Source organism: Teleopsis dalmanni, chromosome 2, assembly GCF_002237135.1.
Source record: "Teleopsis dalmanni isolate 2A chromosome 2, ASM223713v2, whole genome shotgun sequence".
NCBI lineage: Eukaryota > Metazoa > Arthropoda > Insecta > Diptera > Diopsidae > Teleopsis > Teleopsis dalmanni.
This window is the reverse complement of record NC_051847.1, coordinates 180,013,246-180,033,595: the sequence shown is the minus strand read 5'-3', so window position 1 is coordinate 180,033,595 and position 20,350 is coordinate 180,013,246. Positions and strand designations below refer to the sequence as shown.

General features: G+C 24.3%; 1 protein-coding gene across 1 annotated transcript in view; it reads right to left on the bottom strand.

The window, feature by feature from the left end:
* Window positions 1-19,550, bottom strand: part of LOC119681518 (sodium/iodide cotransporter) — a 106,049-nt gene extending 86,499 nt beyond the window's left edge. Inside the window, exons 1-2 of the mRNA XM_038094738.1 lie at window positions 19,095-19,550; window positions 12,935-13,173 (exon numbers count right to left, since the gene is read on the bottom strand). The gene's annotated coding sequence lies outside the window, so the exon portion shown is untranslated. The remainder of the gene's footprint in view (window positions 1-12,934; window positions 13,174-19,094) is intronic.
* Between the last annotated feature and the right edge of the window lie 800 nt (window positions 19,551-20,350).

Sequence of the window (20,350 nt, the reverse complement as noted above, 5' to 3'; positions counted from 1 at the left end):
CTATATTGCGAAATCAATGAAGTTTAACTTATAAATAATTAGTAATGATAATATATATTCTGGCACGTTGGGACGTGCCTTAGCCGAAGTAGACCGAGTTGGATCCTTTTTCGTACTTTGAATTTTCAGATGTCGTTATTGAGTTAAAGCTAAAGTGACTTCCGTTGGCATAACTACATCTTTTGTTATTGCAAGCAGCTCATTTAGCTTGACGTTGGCTGCCAAATCATCACCAAACCAATGGAGTCCCAAGAGAGTCACCCTCCTGATTGCTAGTGCTGAACGTTGACACAATATATGCGACGCTGTCTTTTTTTGTTTTAGACAGAGTCTAAAAGTGTCTTCCTCAACAAGAGATAACTTTTTTAGGTGATACTTGAAGTTTCCATGTTCAGTAATCAATAAAGTCAGTGAACTTAGGATGGTCCGCGGATAGCTAAGCACTTTTATCGCTTCAGTGGCAAACAATTTTGGTCATGACTTTCGCCTGTCTACAGATATTCATCTCACTCTACCTTTTTAGATGAAGTGAAGATGAAGCTATCCATTTATCGACAGTCATATTTTAGCCCAATGGTGTTCTGGATCGCAGAAGTTATGGCTTGATGCTTGCTTTGCAAGTTCATCTACCTTTTTGTTATGCTCATTACCGATACGTCCTTTAACTCACATGACTGCTATCTCATTTCTAAAAGCACATTCCATTTGCTTCGTGATACATTCTTGTACTAAGTTGTTGGCTAATAATAATAAGTAATAATAAGTTACTTATAAATAACACGTAAGGATTATTGTTGAAAACAGATTGTTTACTAGGACTGGTTAAGATTTCAATGGAGTCACAACAAAGCTGATGTTGACATAAGTTCTAAAGCCTTAAGTATGAAGATTGATATTCAAAAACACATTCTAAGCTTTATAGTTTTTATTTGTGTTTATATTTTTGGGCTGTTAATTTAAATACTTCAAAAATATTTAATTAAATGATTAAGTTTAAGCAAATATTTTTCTACTTGTTTCATATATGATTTAAAAACAATAAATAATTTTTAAATTAAATATTGTTAATGTTTATTGGATAGAAAATAATAAATGATTGATTTTTAAAGCAATTAATGTACAAGGTTAACTCAATTTGTTAAGAGGTTGAATTCACTTCTTATGTTTTCTAATTATTGAGATATTGAATTTTTAATACATTTAGGAATATTTTCATACGTAAATTATTCTGTTTGCGTTTTCTTATTTTTAATGTAAATATAATGTTTTGTTAAATTGAATTCGACCATAGCAACATATAATCAAAATTACTATGTTTTTGTTTTTTTTTGTATCCAGAAGTTGATAGAAACGTAATTTGCGTATATTGAACTCTACAGTATTTATTGTATATTCAATAAGAAGGTGTAAATTTTATATTCTTGTATATTAGGTTTTCAAGGTAAGATGGCATTATAAACAATGAAAATGTAATGTACAAAATTAATAAGTATGAAAACATTTCCGCAATTTTATCATAAAATTTCAAAACATAAATTGCGTTGAAATAAATTGCCAATTATGTTGAAGTTTAAGTAAATATAAAATTAGTAACAAAATATTTAAATAAAATAACTTTATATATATTGTGATGAATGTGCCTTTTGCAACTCAATCTTGATTGTCTCGTACGTCTCACTGGAATGTCAATAACTGAATAAATACCAAAAAGAACCGCGTTAGTTTGATTGTTGATAACTGAATAATCTTTATTTGCTTTCACGTTGTTGTTTGACATATAAAATAACCCAAACACAAACTTGAACTCGAATCTTCTAACTCAAACTATTCAACTAACAAAATCCAACTACTTTTTCTGAAAGAAATATCTGACGTTAGTTTTTCTTATTCCTGTCAGTTTTAAAGTGTTGCTACGATTTGATACTTCCCAAACCAAAGTCCTCACAATATATTAATAATAGAATAAGTTATTTTCAAAGAAGAAAATCTAATTATTGTTAATATCTTTTTTTAATAACTAACGTTATATGGTGCTTGGTCATCAAGTAGTGTTAATGGCGGTGAATAGACTACAGACTTCGTTGGTAGTTAGGTAATTAACATATGACCGCCAATTTCTTAAGTCTGCAGTCGATAAACTTGAGCCAAAGTGTCCTGTTGTGATACCATATGATCCCACCAGAAACCTTTAATCATTTAACCGCTACTGAACCATTGGCAGAAGAAATTTTGTTTTTTTGCGCTTAATGCTGTTGTCAAGACCGATGATAGTAACTAGTATACTAATAAATGATCACGTTCTTTTAATTACTATATTAATTGGATACTGTCCAATACAACATGTTTCACATTTTAAAACACATGAATGGGAAGCATCAAATGAGTTATAGTGATAATCTTATACGAATATGAAACATACGAATATGATAAGACTTTGGCTTTAGAGTTAAGTTAATACAAATCAAGGTGAGTAAGTGCTAAAGAAGAATAAGTTATCCAGACAAAATTTTATTTAAATAATAATATATAATTAATAATTATATCTTTTTATTTAAAAAAAAAAATCTTGACATATGTGTATGTGATGACTCAAAAATTAACATATTAATGATAACGGTTAATTACCCTAATTTGTGAATAAGACTAATTTCAATAAAATTTCATATTATTTTTCCATTGTGAATTTTAAACACAAAATTTTCCACTATTAATAACAGATTTCATATATTTTCTAATACAATAATATCACAATAACGATGCAACATTTGAGTAACAAATGTGCAAAGTTAACAAATATTTATATATTATTCATGAGTTCATAGACCGACAAGAGACTAGACCGATGGTACCTACTGTCAGACAGTTTCTTCTCACATGACAAAATTAACAATAAATATGTCAACTTGCAAATCTAATAACGAAACTTGTTTCAAATTTAATACAGTGAAAACTCCGTCAACAAACAACTGAGTTACATTAATACTTCACTTTGCTGCGGAGTTGTTCAAAACAGTCCAAATTAATTTTTTTTAGTATATTGAACAACTCCAAACTTTCTGGTGGGATGCCCTACCAGAGCGGATAATGTTGGCTGTTGATAGATGCTTGCACAAGAGAGGTTTTACTGTACTTGTATTTTAGTTTAGATATTAAATCAATATTATTTATTGAATGCTAATAAGTCTTAACTGATTAATTAGTAAGCAAGCGAAAGGAACATTTTGCTTTATTCAATTAGTATATCAGTAAAACAATTAATAAAAACTATAAAAAAATTACTAATATTATTTAACCAGAATTTATGTTAATTGTTTATGTTAATTGCTGTGATTTGTTAAGAATTTTAAAGTAATAAATATTAATCTGGGCAGAAAATATTTACGTTAAATGGCATAATTAAAGCTAGGGTGGCTTGGTATTGTCGAGATATTATTTGTGATGAAAATGACTTGAACTTAATAAACGTGTTCATATGAAAGAGAAATAAATAAAAAAAATAATGCATTTATATATGTAAATAATAAATATAGTATTTATATTCTTTGTCATGTGAAAAGTCATGGGTTTTACCTCATTTATTACTATTAGAGAAAGAGCAGTTCTGGTAGCAGAATCACATTCATTACTTATGAGGCTTCGAGCTGTATTTGTTTATGAATAAAATTGTTATGAATAAACTTCAATAACATTTGTGTCATTAGTTTATTAAAAAAAAAAAAAGTATATAAAATAATTTTTCAATATTTTTTTCCGCTTGGAGTTTATAGAATTTAATTATTAATGAATTGAACAAATAATGTAGTTTTATTACATTATTTACATATATTAAATCGTGTACTTGGATACTGAATCTTAAAATCAACTTCCGTTTTGTAAATTCTATTAATTAAAAAATTAGTTAATTAAATAAAATGAAATATTTAAAAATATTTATAAAAATTCTCTTGGCAATGATGTTGATGTGTTACAAAAAATGTAGGTAATTTCTAAAAATATTTTTTTTATTTTCTTATGTAAATTTATGTAAAATACCGTAATTAATTAATCACATGTTTTTATATTTTTTTAGTAATATTGATTATTTTATATTTATAAATTATGCGCATATTTATATTAAATAATTTATTTGACTTTAAGAAAAACATGCAATATTTGAAGTTAAATATAGACTTTTTATCATTTACGACTTAATAAATATTGGCGTTTTTTTTTGTATATCTAGTATTGAAAATTTTTAAATAAAATTGTTTCACTTTAAATGCACAAAGAGTTTTATGTAGTAAATTTCTTTTAAACTATTTAACTCAATCATTCATTCAAGTTGTGTTACAAAAATTCTTCGAATAAATTTATTAATTCGGTTCAAATGTATCAAACGTTCGACGTTTTGTTTTATAAATGAAATCATTTTGTATTTCAAAAATGTACAAAATTGTATATCATCATAAAATTTATTTAATAGAAAAAAAAAAAAAATAAATTTGAAAAAATAAAAAGTTTGGTAAAATAAAAAAATTTGCAGTCATCCAAATAATTTGTGTTAATAAAAGTAAAATTAATTTGCAGACAGTTTAATGAATGTAAATAAATAGAAACTGTCGAATTTTAGTATAATAAAATATGTGTTAATTTTTATAATGAGTAATAGTAAATGACTGTCAAAAAAATTTTAATAAATCGCTAAAAAATTATGATCACATATCTATTCTTAACATATTACCTAAAGAGGCTGTGCTGTTATCAACAGATCACACTTTAAAAAAAATAATTTTTGGGCAGGAACTGTGAAAACATCTGCTTTACCAGATCGTGTTAAATTTCTCAGATTTTCTGAAGCAATTAGTATTTATTAACTAGAATAGCTAGTCATTATGTAGCTTCAGGTATTATTTGTAATATCTTCACACGCAATAAAATTGAATCACGATTAGGGAACAGCGGAAATGGATGATATATTTAATCGAAATATATGCATATATACTTCAGAGAGTCAAGCTGCTTTAAAAGTCTTAACTTCAGTCTAATTTACATACAGAATGAGATTTGGCTGCTACGTATCTCTAAAGGAGATTTCACTGATCTGAATATCTATACTCAGTACTGAATTTTTGAGGATTTTTGGAAGCTTCAGAGTCTTCAAAATAGTCCAGAACAGAACTGTTTGTTCTTGCACTCTTGTAATTTTAGTATAGCATTTTTGCATTTCGTGTATCTTGCATAACTTTGCAAGACAGGATGAATGCCCCTATTGATTTTCATCAGATGTGTAAGTTAATAATTGCGTATATACATTTTTCGAACTTATGCCAAAAAATTAGCAATCTGAACTAGCCTGCGTTGGGAGCAAATAAAATAAAAATCTCAACCTGATTGCTCATTTTAATAAAATGTTTTCAAAATACAGTGGTCGTCCAGTATAACGAACGCTCGATATTACGAATTTTCGATATAACGAACACCCAAAATATTTACATTGATTGTTCTATATAACGAACGAAAAAAAAAATTCTGCTCCATATTACGAACAAAAAATTTTTTGTTTCTTATTCGTTTTTGTTTTATACAAATTATGCTTTTGAATATAATTTTACTATAAAACTAGCATTATTCAGCTTAGAATATGCATGTAATTGTCCGTTTTTTTTTTTTTCTGAGAAAAATGCCTATATATGGCAAAATGCATATATGCAGGCGCCACTGATCTGTTGTTCACAATTTCAGTTTATCATATACGAAATACTATCCAGACATACATATGTACATATTAAGGTGTTTATATTTAATATGTATTTGTTTGGAAATATCATTTAAAAATTAATTTTGACAAAGCCGGACGTTTAAATCGTTGTGAATTAAATTTTAGTTTTTATATAAAAGCAAAAATGATGAAAATTAGCTGTACTAAGAGAACTACAAGAAAAAGCTGTTCAGAAAAGTCTTGAGTGTAGTAAAAAACAAACACAAAAATTAATGATTTTTTTTACTCTACACTATGATTGAATGCGTCCTTTCTTATAAATAATTTTTGTAACAACCGAATAAAAAATACTTTTAAATAAATATATACTCGTACGTGTTTATAAGTTAATTTATGAACTCAAATATATGAAATCTCCTAAAAATAACCATATTGGTAGGTAAATGTATAACATTCGATATTACGAATTTTTCGATATAACGAACAAGGGGTGCAACATAAAATTCGTTATATTGGACGTCCACTGTAATTTAGAAAATCAAAATAAATTCTTTACGTTCTATACGTAATCTAAACACGTTTAATATATATATATATATATATATATATATATATAGGTGTATATAGCTAAATCAAACTTTTAAAAAATATTTTCTAAAATTACCCGAAATGAAGAATAATTAAAAAATATTTGTGTTCTCGGCAATTTAATTTTGATTAAAACAAACAAACTAATAATTTTTTGAACATAATTATTAGTTTAAGCAAATTTTCAACAACTTTTCAAAATTCTTTGCAATCAAGAATTGTATAAATTTTTATAAATACATTTTTGTGGTTAAAACGTATATGCATAAATATCTGACACACACACAGAAAACACACACTATAAATTTGCTGAAAGTACTAAATCACACACATATGTATATCTCTTTCACTACTTCTTATATTTCCTCACTGTTCTTTGGTCAGTTAACCAACACACACCTCACAAACTACACATTTTTACATACATAATACATACATATAAAAATTGATTTACTCTATGGAAACGCTGAGTCGCGTGATTAAATTGACTTAGTTGTTGTAATTGATAGCTATTCCCAATGATTGTTGTTGTTTATATATTTAAATGAAATGTTTATTATATATGGACAGTTGACACCTAACATATACACGCAAACACTAAACACTTATTTAAATGCAGCAAGTGTATGTTCATTAATGTCGCGTGTTAGTAGCACGCATAAGTTCACATTCAAATGAGCTGTTTTACAAGTTGTTGTTGTTGTTATTGGTATTCTTTTTTGTTGTTTGAGTTTTTGTAATTGATTTGTTACTTTATTAAACATGCATTAGTGCTATTTTCGAAGTATCATACGTTTTGCATTATTTTTAATAATTGTGAAGTGCCCAGTTGGTATGATTTTTAGTTTTTTCTCATATGCTTTAGTTCTGAGAGAATAATTTAATTATAATCTTGCTGATTTCTAAATTTGTTAAATGAAAAAATTTTATTGAAATTTCATTTAGTGCTAATAAAATTTTTTTATAACATTGAGTTCAGCGAACTAGTTTCGATAACGTGTTAAAGTCGCGAGAGTTTTGAGACGTTAGTTAAAGTTTTCTTTAAATTACCTTATTGATTTTTTTTCAATCAAATTAGTTATAAAATTTTAAACTAATGACCTATTTTAATAAAATAATATATAATGATTATTAGTATTGAATGAGAGAGAGAGAACAACAATTAAAGACAATTTAAACTTTGTTTAAATATTGTAATTATTATATTAATTATTAATAAGTATTATATAATTATTATAATTATATAATACTGTACATGTAGTCTGCATTTTTAATTTAAATAGGATTTTAAGTTTTTAATTTTTAAAAAATTTAATTTTTAAGTAATGTTATATAAAAGCCAACAAATATCCTTCTAAAAGAAGAATTATATCCATGCAGTAAGCAATTCGTTTGATGATAGATTTGTAATTATACTTCGCACTTATGGTGTTCATGTCTAAAATTCAAAATTAATTCAAAAAATTATATTTAAAAAATTTATTTTGTCTTGGTTCAATTTAATTTTAAGCATATAAAGCTGGAGTTCAACTGAAGTATATAATTTTTCCTATTTGAAATTCAAAATAAATTTGAAAAATATAACTATGTTTCAAAAATTTGTCTTGTCTTATCTTGGTTTAATTTAATTTTAAGCATACAGACTTATAAAAAGCTGGAGTTCAACTGAAGTATATAGTTTTACATAAGATTAAAATAAGATTAGAACTGAGTACTACAATTATGAATATAATGCTTCATTAATTAATCATATGTTTACTTTATTGTAACAAAATAGTTTTTTTTTGATTTTCTACAACTTAATCAGATATATTTTCTTTTCGTAATATTGTAATCCGTGCTCGTAATGAATTGCATTGCACCTAACAATCGAAACATACTCGTATAAATAAAACCTGTTTCTGTAGTTATTGTTTATATTTAAATATTAACTTTTATTAATTTATGACAGAAAAGCTTTGATTTATTGTTGAGATAAATGTAAATGAATTACTTCAAGTTTTAATAATAAGAAAAGTACACAGTTATGATAGTTAAAACGAGTTAACAGTTAAATTAAATAATTTAATTAAAACGCAATCAACAACATTTAATAAATAAAAATAACTGAATTCATAAATACTAAATATGTAGATAAAAAAAAAAACTAAGTAATCAAAATACAAAACTATAATTCCTTATGCATTATGCATGAGGTAAGAATTTCCCGCAGGGATTTTTTTCTTAAACGATGCAATGCTTTTGGGTAGTATAAATAAATAATATCATTTTAATTACAAGTGGACCAATAGTCACGTGAAGTGCGTGTGCATGCGGGTAATGCATGCACTGCATGTGCCAATTAAAGCCGAAAAAAGTGCAACAAAAGAAAAAACAACAACATAAAAAAAGCCAAATTAATACCTGACACAAGCTTTTTTTTCTTATTTTCGCAGTGCGTTATTGTTGTTTTCAGCGATATAACTTACAATATTACCTGAACAAAATTTTTATATAAAAAAAAACCAGAAGTTATTTATAATATGAATTTATGTGCATATATTCACATATTTCTTTGGCTTAAGTCTCATTCCGTAGTGCATAGATAAGCATATTGTAAATGGTTAATATTAAAAGCTTATGACAGAGATAAACGCATGCGACCGATATACACTTTATGCAACGTTGTATCTTTAGTGAACGCTTAAGGGAATAGAGTTGAAGCTAAGAAAGGGTCCGCTAAGGTATTGTAAAGTGCGTACAAATATTTATATCTATAAAACTATACACACTGGCGACAGCTTACATTTACTCTCTTTTTTGAAGTTACTTTGATGTTAATGGGGAACTGTCTTTCTTTGTTAATGGCTCCACTGAAATTCACAACAGCATATGAGCACGTCAGTTAGTCAGTCAGACTGAAAGACTGACAGGCTAATAAATGCATTTGTGACACTGCACAACTATAAAGTTGCTCTATAATGCAGTGCGCTTGCTTTCGAATAAAATATGTAACAATTTAAAAGCCGGTTGTAGTATTTTTAGTATGTTTTTAAGATTGAGTGTGTATATGCTAGTTGTACCTATATATATATATATATATATATATATATATATATATATATATATATATCAGGCTTAAAGTCATTCACGTGAGTTTATTTATTTGTTTATTTATTTTTGCATAAAAATATTCACACTCGTGCTGTTTTTGTTTTTGTTATAAAAATAGTTGAGCGCAAATGAAATGGTAGGTATGTTAGTGGTTTTTTTTTAGCTTTAAGCTTTTGTTGTGATGTTGTTGTTGTTATTATTGTGTTCTTTTCCTTGTTAGTGTTTTTCTTACAATATGCTTTCTTGCGTTTGTTGTTGCTGTTGTTATTATTTGTGCATATAAAACAGATAGTGTTTGCTTTATGTTTATGTAAGCATTGGTGTATATTTTGTTTTTGGTCTATTTCTTCGTAGTAAGAGTGTATGTCCTTGAAAAACGTGTTAATTTTTACGATATTGTCATGAGCATGTAATTTAAGGTCGTAGCAATTTTGCTTGATTAATATAACAGAATCGATATCAATTATCGGTCTCTCATATCAAATAAGTAATTGAATTTTTTGTAATGTACTTGTTGGACATTTGTTTAATAAAAGAATCGAAAAATTTTTTATTGCTTTCGTAAAACACAGCTAGTTAATTTATTTTGGAAACTTTGAAACCATTAATAATAAAACATTTATTATATTTTGAAAGTTTTTTTAATAGTTAAGATTGATGTGGTCAGATTGTTAAGTTATGCTTAACAAAATTACGAAATTCTTTATGTTAAGTAATTTCGATTTACAAAATTTTTCCAGTACTTATAAGATGATTGTCATCTTCTTCTATCTTCTTCTATTCTAGTTATTAAGAAATTTTGAATAATAAAAATAATGTTATAGATGATGTACAACATATCAGTATAACGAATCTTGCTAAAGAATATTTTTGATATTATATTTAATATTAGTTTAACTTATATTCATCAAGAAATTTTAATTAAAATATTTTAATATTATAGTTGGTAGACAATATATCAGTAAAACGAATGTTGTTACAGAAATTTTTTGATATTATATTTAATATTAACTTAATGAGATCGAGAAAGTAAAGAGAAATTTTGAAAATATTTTTTTATAATTGAAATAAAGTTATATTATCAAAAATAATAAATGTTGCATTATTTATTTTTATATTAATAGGTATAGTATTTTATTACGTTACATATTTTTATCGTAAATCTTTATAATGTTACTGCATACGATACACAAAATATCGAATATGTTGCATATGTTATCGAAAACACTTGAGTAAAACTGACTTAAGAGTACATAAATATCGAATTAGTATTGTTAGATAATCACTTTATTACCGATTCAAAAACGTTAATCATACTCTCCTATACCGTCAGGTAACTGGGTGTAAGCTTTAGAAAAACTGGTTTTTCTTGAAGGCATAGAGCTGCAATGGAAAATTTTTTAAAAATTTAATAAGGTCAAATGTGTGGCGATAATTATGTATTTCCGATTATGTCTTCTGGTATATTATTGATGTGTTATATGTAACTTAGATATGAATAAATTTTTTTCAGTTGTTTTTCTAACTTAAATGAAATATTTTGTAGCTATTTTAATTTTTTTATAAAATAATCAAAAATTTCTAAAAATACAAGATGTAGTAATTTAATATAATTATAATGGCTTTAAGTAATTAAAAAAAATAACATTAAAATTTCCTAATTTGACCAATTAGATCATTGCAACATAATTTTAGTCATACCATACAACAATAAATATTTGTATTATAATCAAAATATTGTTCTATTGATATAAATCTAGTAGAGTCGAAAACATTAGAAATTCTGGCCATTATGATGTAATAAATTTTCTTAAAGTTATTAGTGGTAAATTATTACAAGTGACTATAACGTCTGTATAATATTAATTTTATACTAAAATTAAAATGGGTTGGTATAAGAAGAACACCATTTTTTGTTTTCGCTCTTCACTGTTCCATTCTAGCATTAAAAATGTAATGGCCGCGCAAATGTAAAAAAGAAAATATCAATAAGTGACAGAAGAAAAACGGTTTGTTTGTATTGTTTTCATCACCTTTTCTGTGGCATCATAGTATGAGTAAAATTTCAATCCACGAAATATAATAAACTGTGTGAAAATTGTTATAAAAACTAATTTTAATCCTTAATTTGACTCAAGTGTGGCATGTGTTTTTGGGTTGTGTTAGTGGGAACATATGCAAAATTTGTTATAATATTAATTAAAAGTGAATACTTTTAAAAAGTTTATTATTACTTTATAGTTTTATTTGTTGAAATAAAATTATTTACACATGATTTCTGTCGAATATTGTATTTTTTTTTACCGACTTGCTTAGCAACAACTTTAATACTTGTATAGAAAAGCTAACTTTTAAAAAATTTTAGGTCAGAATCGCATGATATCTTTCAAACAAATCAATTGTTGGCTAAAATATAGCAAAATCATATTTAGCAGGATAGGAAAGTACTAAAACTGTCGAAATAGTTTGCTGTTATTATTAGCACGGTTGTTAAATACGACCCTTAGTGTTGCTATGGCTTTTCTTAATCCAAATATGTAGCTACCAATTAATATATTATTATATGTATATTACGCATTAATTTTTGTGTAAATTAGTTTTTTACACTTAAGTGTTTAAAGTTATAACTATTAAACGTAATAATTGTAAATGATTAAAAGCAAAATTGTATTTGTTCTATGGTATCTGGCGATAATGTATTATAAACAATGGCCTTAACGTATTGATAAATTCTATGCATGTAGAAAATAATTAATTTAATTTTATTAACATATGTAAGCAAATCAGGAAGTTTAAAAAAAATCAACAATTGTATCTATGACTGTTATGGCAATAATATAGTAGACTTACAAATAATTTATTTACATATCTAATCCTAACTAATTGTTTACATATATTTGAGAAATTAATATATTTTGTTTAAGTTTATATTTATTTTTATGTTTAAATTCTATGATTTTAATATGTTTTTAGACAAATTAATTGTTGAAAATAATGAACTCAGTCTGCTTTTATTCAATGATGTTAAGTGAAAACAAAAAAAATAATAATTTTACTTCCTTATGTTTAATTTATGATTTTTTGTTGATAATTATGAATTAATTGTTTACTCGTGTGAAATATTCAATATTTTTGAAACTTCTACTACACTTTTAAAATTTCGCTAATATAGCAAATAATATATACATATAAGTGTACTTTAAAGCAACTTATTGGTGATGTGATATATATTAACATTATTGTGAATTTAAATATTATAAATTTAAAATTCTTTTATAAATAACTCATTCATATGTGAATTGATATAGTCAGGTGCACTACACCATAAAAAAGATACATTTTTCTATATCAACTGCTACTCATTACTAATTAGCTACTTAGACTGTGAACTCACAATGAATTCATTGATAAAATTGCGGTTTACTGTTGGTGTAGATTATCAAACTCGTGCACCTCATAACAGTTCATTGAATAAATTATAAACTTAGTGTTAAAACACTTAGAATACTTTACTTAGCATTTAATTTAGAATAAAAAATAAAAAATTTCACTTACCTTGATTGAAGAACATTAACCAGAATATCCGACGAAGCGAAACGAAATGGCGATAAAATACAGATATTGAAATCACAAATTAACACCTTGTTTTATTTTTAACACTTATTTAGTAATTTATTTATTATTTTTTTAATATTCCTTTTATGTATTTATATGCTTAGCTTATTTGTATAATATTTATAGGATTAACGATACTATTTTCGGTTAATCAAATCATCAGCTGCGTGTCACCTTAACTAAAATACAAAAAAAAAATCATTATAATAAATAATAAATGAATCAGTGAAATTTGCAAAATTAATAATAAAAATATGTCACACGCCCCAATTTACTATTAAAAATAATTATAAAATAAATACTGTAGTAGATTCACAACAACAAAAAAAATATTTATCGTATAATTGTTAATTAGTATTCAAAACAACAAAAATAAAGTAAAGAAACAAAATATATTTATAATGTATCTGTATCTGCGACATGTATTTGCATACTCATATTCACAACTCACTGACTAGTCATATTCTATATCATATATATATACATATATATATATATTTTGTACATATTTAATATTTAAATATTTTTAATTGTTTTTAAATATTTTGTTTAATTTGTGTTGATGTTTTGTCACTTAAACCTTTTGTGGCTTTTGTTACTACAAAAATGACAAAAAAAAACAGAAACCAGAAAAAAATAAATTGTTGAGAATATCTTCTGAAGTATCTGCCAGGTGATAAAAAATGCCGCAAACAAAGATCGCTGGCAATGGGCCAGATGCGCACGACAACCGTAAACGATTATATATAAGAACAAAAAAACAAAAGAAAATATTTAAAAACAAATAAAAATATATTTTCTCATTGTATATTTAATTACAAAAACATATATTATTATTAATTTACAATTACAATTATTGCAGGAAGATATAATGCAATGCAAAATGATTTCGAAATAAAAATTATTACTGAAATAAAGAGCATAATACTGCGGCATTGAAGTGTTCAGTTCAACTTTATAATGAATCATTTGCTGCAGATATAATATTTCTTCAATTTTATAGGTTAATAAATGCAATTAGTAGAACGCAAAACCGAAAAAAAGATATATATATATATACCATATATATAAAACATGATTAAGCTCAGACGTATTTTCTGCAGATAAAAGTTGTCTTGAAATTATTTTAAATGTCAAAACCATGAAGATCAAGTGATTTTAGTCAAATAATAAAGGGCCTTAGCCTTTGCCTTCAAAAGAATTCGGTTAATGTCTTTAATTTGGCCTTTCATAATAATTGTTTTTTTTTTTTTTGTAAATTCTAGAAATTATTTTTGTATTAAACATTGATCACGTAAAAGTCCAATAAACTAGTGACGTCACTATAATGAGTTTTAATATGCAAGAAAAATGGGTGGATTTCGTAGATAACAGGATTTTTGCAATATGATTGAAATAATTAAATATTTTTATAAATACAGATATTTTATAATAAAAAGTCTAGGTTTTTTAAAAATACATAAAATTTACAATAATAAGCTTATTAATTTAGTGTATAAATAAATAAATATTTTCGAAATATAATAAATTTATGTATGGTATATATTTTTGCATTTTTACATTAATTATAAATATGATTAGAGAGTTATTTATTAATTCAAAAGAAGAAGAATACAATTGTATAAGAAATATACGACATGGCTTGAATATTTAGAACCCATTCAAAATTTTAAGGAATCGTTCCAGAAATTGATCCTACATAAACATTATTAGTCATTAAAACTGTTAAAAATAATGTTTTAATATCTGAAAATGATATTTAATATATTTTGTTTTGTAATGCGGCATTAAATCAAAGCATAATTAAATAATAGCAAACTAACTAAAATAGAAAACTTTAAATTGAAAAAACAAAGGTCTACTTATGACCTTTGATCAGTAGATTAGTCTACTGACTTTTTGTTATATGTAGAAAATAAAATTACAAGAGTATAGTGGGTAATTAGTGAATAACACTTAGAAAAATCATTGAAAATTGTAGTATTTATCAGGTAATGAAGATTTTTCCACTTAACAAAGTTGGAATAATTGCTTTAAATTATCTAATTTAATTTATTTATTTATTTATTTATTTGAAGTCAATAATATGTATTTGCGAGTATAAAAAATTTGGAATATTATAAGAAATTTTTTGAATTTAATATTCTAATCATCGCCGAAATTAAAATTAATTGGGATGCATATATTAGTGAAAAATGATCAGATAGAATTTGGTTTATATATAAATATAAAAACTATATAGGACTGTCTTTTAAACAAAAACGTACTGTAGACCAGAAAAATATATAATAACTTTGGTACTACTATTTTTCAAAAAACAGTGAGTATACTATACGGAATGGTGGTATTGATGATACCACCCCTGCTATATAGCTTAAAGTACGATTTATATAGCAATACGATATATAAATAATTTTTTTTCTGTGAAAAGCAAATAATTTTATATATAAAATATATATTTATGATATGAATTGTTCATTAATTTTGTCAACTCCTTCTTTAATCTCTATTTCCCTGTGAAAAGCAAATAATTTTATATATAAAATATATATTTATGATATGAATTGTTCATAATTTTGTCAACTCCTTCATTAATCTCTATTTTTTTTCTAATTATATGTTTCTTAAGTTTAATAATTATTTAATTTTTCAAGCATTTATTTTATATATCACTGTTTTTTTATTACTATAATTTTAAACTTAAGTTCAATAAAATAACATTTATTGTTGCAAGAGATTAAAAAAATATATATGTTTTGAATGCAATACGATCATTTATTAAATATGATTAAAGTAAAAAAAAATAGTTTTCTGCTTAATTACTTGTTAATTACTTGCTGTTATCTTTTTTTTAATATATAACTCTATTCTGTATATAAATATAAATATTTTAATATATAAATATTTTTGTCTTAATTAATATTACCATATTTGTAATTTATTATTTATTATTAAGACGAAAGTTGCCCTCTTTTCTTTCTCATGTCTTTCTATTCATTTTTATCTTTTTAATTTATTTGCTACATTTTAATAAAATTTTATTTTTTATTTTGTGAAATTTTATTTTACTATTTAATTTTTTACTTACACAAATATTATTTAAATTTTTTTTATTTTTATACAATTTTAAAATTGTAATTTAATAAGATACTAAGTTTTTTTAAACTTAATTTTTACACAATTGTTTTAATCGTTATTTTATTAAACTTATGTACATTTTAATTTATTAATTTTTTTAAATTTAAATTTGGATTTAATTAAATTTTTATTTTAATTTAAAACAAATTATTACAATAATAAAGTACTTATTATAATAGAATTTACTATTATAGTAATTAGGATTAGTTAGTTATAAATCCGTCCATTGTTTTTTCTCTTCTATTTGTTATTTTTAATTAAACGCTTTAAATGAATATAAATTATTAAATGGAAAATATAATTTTGAAACAAGAAGCCGAATATAAAAGAGTTTTGAATATATTAATAATTATTCATTTATTTATAAGTAAAACTTTATTCAGTTTGTAATTTTCAAATAATTTTTAAATTAAGTTTCTCATGATTATCATTAAAGCATCTGAAAAATTATAATTAAATTTATTTTTAATTATTAAAATTGTTTAGAAATAATGAGTTTTCCATCACTTTTTGTTTTATATTCTATAATTTTATTTTTTCTATAATTATTTTTTTTTTAACATTACCTATAAATTGAGAGCCACATTGTAGTATTTTAATTAACTAGAATTTTGTTTAATAAAAGTAGTTACTTAAACGACTATATATTATTTAACGATATCATAAAATACGAATATTTGTTTTAAAATTTACATTTTTTATTGTGTATCTAAATATCTCTATTAACTAACATATTTATTGGATTTTTATTATTGAATATATCATTGTATTAATTGAGTACAAAAATTATTGCTTGAAAATTAATAAATTTTCAAACTATTCAAATTATTTTGTTGGAAAATTATATATTTTTATTTTTTACTGTTGTAGAACAAAAACACGAAAGATGATGACATTGACGAAAGAAATAGAAACTATTAGTTTCTTAATAGAAACTGTTGGTTTGACAGAGAGGTATGTTTCAATAGTAGAGAATTACGACATCAAAATTTTATTATTTATTAATTAATTAAGTTTTTAGCTGACCATACAGCTGTTTCAAGTATTGTGAAAATGGAATTATTTCTTTTATTCAATGTCTCGTTAATGATTTTTTGAGAAAGCAAGTACCAAGGGTTGAACTCGTACCCTGCCAAATTTGAAGCTCAGAGTCAGCGTTCATTAGCCAACTGACCCAAAGCTGTAATTAAATTGTATATTCGAACTTGAAGATTTTGTTTATTTGCTGTGAAAGTTCATTAATAAATTCACTTGCTGTGTTATATTAGAATGAAACTATAAACCAGCTGTAGAATAATTAAATTAATTAATTATAGTCAATGTTAAGCAATATATAATTATTTATTTTTACAATAAATTTTTATAAATTGGAATTTATTTAAAATGAATAGCTTTATTAATTTTTTTAATGTTCATTTTAATTAAACTATAATTAAAAAAATTTAATAAACTAAATATTTGTTTTTCAGTACAGAAACTATAAGAAATAAATATTATTTAATTTTATCTATATAGAATTATTTCTGTTATGGTCTACAGTAAGTTTTCTCATAATTGTTATAAAAACTATTGCAATTTAAATAAATAAATATTTTTGTGTGTAATAAAATTAAAAATTAAAGTTAAAATTATGATAAAAAAATAAAAAAAATTTAATTAAAAAAAAATGTTGTTAAATTTTATCTATATAGAACTATTTCTGTTATGGTCTACAGAAAGTTTGCTCATAATTGTTTTAAAAACTATTGCAAATGAAATAAAATAAAATTTTTTATATGTAATAAAATTAAAAATTTAAGTTTAAGTTTTGATAATAAAAATATAAGCATCTTACTAAACATACTAAATACCTTACATTTACTAAATATATTTATGATGCTTTTGAAAATATTTACCACTTTCTTTGTTTACTATTACTTTTAATTTTATCTGTAGTTTATAATTTATTTATAATATATTTTTTTCATTAAAAATCTTATGTTCTGTTTTTTTTTATTAAATATAAAAATAAAACTGCATACACTTGCCAAATATTGCACTTCCGTAGTTAACGAGAAACAACCAAATAATTTTCGAGGCGTTTGCAAATATATTTTATTTTTTATTCTCAAGCACAGCGGCGTTCTTTCTTAAGTGTTCAACTCTTTTAGTACAAATGTCAAATTTGTAAAATAAAATGTTATTTATATTTTTACCTTTAATTAAATCATGATAATTATTTATTATATATGACGTTGAAATTATAATACCATTTTCCGCCAACGAAAAAACAAAAAAAAAATTCAATAATTGCAGAAATTATTTTCATTAAAAGTGAAATAAAAACTTTTCAATCTCGATGGCAAAAATCAAGCGGAAATTATACAGTAACAATTGCAAAAACTTTTATTTATAACATTTTTTTTTAAATAATCAAAAGTTCACAAATTGCTGATATCAGCAATAAATCGACACACCGATCGACTGACTGACAAACGGATAAACTGACGAACTGACAAACTGACAGTCGAGCTACGAACTACTAATGTGTAAGCATAGACGTATAATTATTGATGATTTTTTCAATAATTTTTATTTACAGCGAATTGTTCCCTTAAAATCGCAAAAAAAATATTAAAAAACAAAAAATATATGTAAGGAAAATTCAACACTTATACAATAAAGTTATTAAAATTGAAAAAAGTAAATATATTTTTATTAAATTATTATATTTGGTATCTCTGAGTATTATCAGTTGTTACGAGTTAGAAATTTGCTGCCGCATCTCTGTATATTGGTTGCATGTTTGACTTAATGCGACTAAATTAAATTAAAAATAATTTGAATAACTAAAGTGACAAACTCGTGAAAGACAATTCAATTACTAAAATATATTGATAAATAGAATAAAATAGAATAAAAAATCATTAACACTAAAACCACAAAATTGCACAAACAAAAAAAAAAAAATTAAAAAATTTACCACAATTATTCGTTGCAATTAGATGTTTTTTTTAAAATATATTTTAATTAAATGTTTTAACTTGATGCTTATCAAAAATGTATAATTTCAATACATAATTATTCAAATGAACTGTGAGAATAATTTTTTTTAAATAAATTATTTTGAATTATAGCACGCTGCGCATTCACTCACAATTTGTTTACAATTAATTTTAATTCAGATTTTTTTTTTTAACAGTATAATTTTCTTTGCCTTATCAGATCACTAGATCAGTGCTTCACTTGTTAACCACTCAAAGGTTCGCGCGAGACTATCCTCCAACCGGCTTCGGTATTGTGGCTATACTAGGTTGGCAGCCCATATTGTTGTTGTGAAATATTATTGCTGGCTCATTAGCCGCTGCTACCGTCGTTGTTAATATCGTAAGCAAATGGGTTTCGATCGCTGCTGCTAAGGTCCACGCGGTTTATTGTATCTCTTCATATTGAAATTTATTGTTGTTCATAATTGAAATTTGTTTTTCTCGCTTTAGACGCCAACAGCCCCTCGTGACGCGATCGTTGCTGTAAAAATTTATGCAAATACAGCTATTTTTGTTGTTGTGCAGTGGGTATTTTTTTTTTGTTTATGCTCTTCTCTATTTTTTTTTTTGTTTTTATTTTTTCTACTATCTTGGTCCAGTTTATCTTCTGCTCTTGCTGCAGTGTCTTATCAAGTGAGAGCGTTGTTCTTGCACTTGACCGTTTGTTTCGGTGCTTTTGTCGTAACGCTTGTGCTCTCAGTCTTTTAAGTTGTAATTGAGTACCCAGTAGTCAATAGTTTGCTTGATGATTTGGTTTGAAGTGCATTTTCATGCAAACCCATTTCATTACTTTATATTACTTAAGCGAAATTAGGTACTCAGTGTATATTGAGTGAATTTTTTTTAAACACAGTAATAAATTTTTATTATTAATTATTAATTAATTTATAAAATTTAATTTTTCAGTTTAATAAATTACATCTAAAATATTTACAAGATTTTATATTTTAATAAGTTTATTATTTATTTTTTATAATAAATATATTTACTCGAAACTCGAAACAGCTGTATGGTCAACCAAAAATCAAATTAATTAAAATAATATAAAATGACTTTTTGTTCTTGCAGTACACTACTATTCAAAAACCCTTTTAATAAATAAATTTGTAACTAATGTAATTATTAAATATTTGATTATTAAAATTATTTTATTATTAATTTTGCTTATTATTATGTTGAGCCTTGTCCGAGT